The sequence below is a fragment of the Clinocottus analis genome, unplaced genomic scaffold (genome assembly GCF_023055335.1).
Source record: "Clinocottus analis isolate CAN_PGR_092001 unplaced genomic scaffold, fCliAna1.0.p SCAF_2, whole genome shotgun sequence".
NCBI lineage: Eukaryota > Metazoa > Chordata > Actinopteri > Perciformes > Cottidae > Clinocottus > Clinocottus analis.
The window spans coordinates 24,488,008-24,489,513 of record NW_027175931.1 but is presented as its reverse complement, the minus strand read 5'-3'; positions in this window follow the sequence as shown (position 1 = coordinate 24,489,513).

The following is a 1,506-nucleotide window of genomic DNA, read 5'->3' as shown; positions in this document are numbered from 1 at the left end:
TCTTGTGTTTATTCCACCGTCCTCCTGAAAGTGTTTCCTGTCGTTCAGTCGGAAAAATGAACCACTCACTTTATATAACAAATGCTCTAAAACAAACAAGATAGTTAGTGGGTTTGACTTTTTCATCTTGACATCATTCATGTGTTCTGAACAAATGTGTCCGTGATGGTTTACAAGAGCAGAATGTTCTTCAGTGATGTCTTTTTAATTCAGGATTATATAAAGTGTTTTATTTCATTATGAAACACTTTTGCTGTATTAATTAGATGCTATATGAGTTAAAACTAAAACTGGCGTGAGAGAACAAGAACAAAAGTGTTCTGCAGTCTCATGATCAAGAGTACAGAACGTACATGGTTCTGATATGAATCCAACGCATGGCTGCAAAAAATCCCCCAACTATAATAAGATATGATTGTTTGTGCAAATATGTGACGTAGTGCATGACCTGGCTTTCCTGCTGTTACTGTATCATTGCAGAGGACTGTTTAAATATATTATTTATATGCTGTAAAAACTTTGCAATTTGTCTGTAGGATATATATTTTGTGTGTGTATATATATATATATATATATATATATATATATATATATATATATATATAAAATTATGATATATATTTTGATATATTATATGATGTTGACCTCACCCTCTGACATCGTGCTGGTTCTGACCCGCTAAAAGCAGTTTCCCTTTTTACATGTTTACACGTATTTGGACAGTTATTCTTCCTCCATATTGAGGAAAAGAGGCATCTGAATGTGCTACAGAAGTCACCGCTGTGTTATTCTAGGTTCACCGGCCTTGATGGCGCTAAAATTGTGTTTTAAGTTTTATCTGGATAAAGAGTTTTTGGGAGAATTGTAAAGCGTTTTTCTCATCTTCTGACTACTCGGATCGCTTTAGTGTGTTTGTGTTGCGCTTTCATTCAATCCTCAAACGTTCTGGATCTGAACTAAACTTTTGGATGTTTGTTTGTTTTTGGCCACCTGGTGGCAGCAGAAACAAGTTGTGGACATTGAAAAAAATACATATTTCTTCAACTGTTTTATTTCTTCAACTGTTTTATGCTCCACTTCCTGCAAAATTTAGATTCAATTGCAACATTAATGTGTCATCATTTTGATGCGTGTAGACATTTTTTTACTTTGCAATATTCAATATGTTTGGTCATTGATGGGTTTACAGTATTTTTTGACTTTTTAGAGTATACATATATAATACAAACACAATACATAATTAGTTTTTGTCATGCCCGCCCCGTTGACTTCATTAGAAAAGCCAAACCCAGATCTGAGTGCAGTCATGGTGACGTAACGACCTCCCTTCTTTCACGTGGTCTGTGTTTGTCCTGAAGAACCTCCAAAAAAACGTCATCCGCGCGCTACGAGAACGCGTCTCCTTAGCGACCCGTCGCTGACTCGGTTGCCATGGTGCTTCGCAGCAATTTCCCGGATGTACTACCCCCCCCCGCCCCCTCCTCCTCCTCTCTGTTCAACCAAACA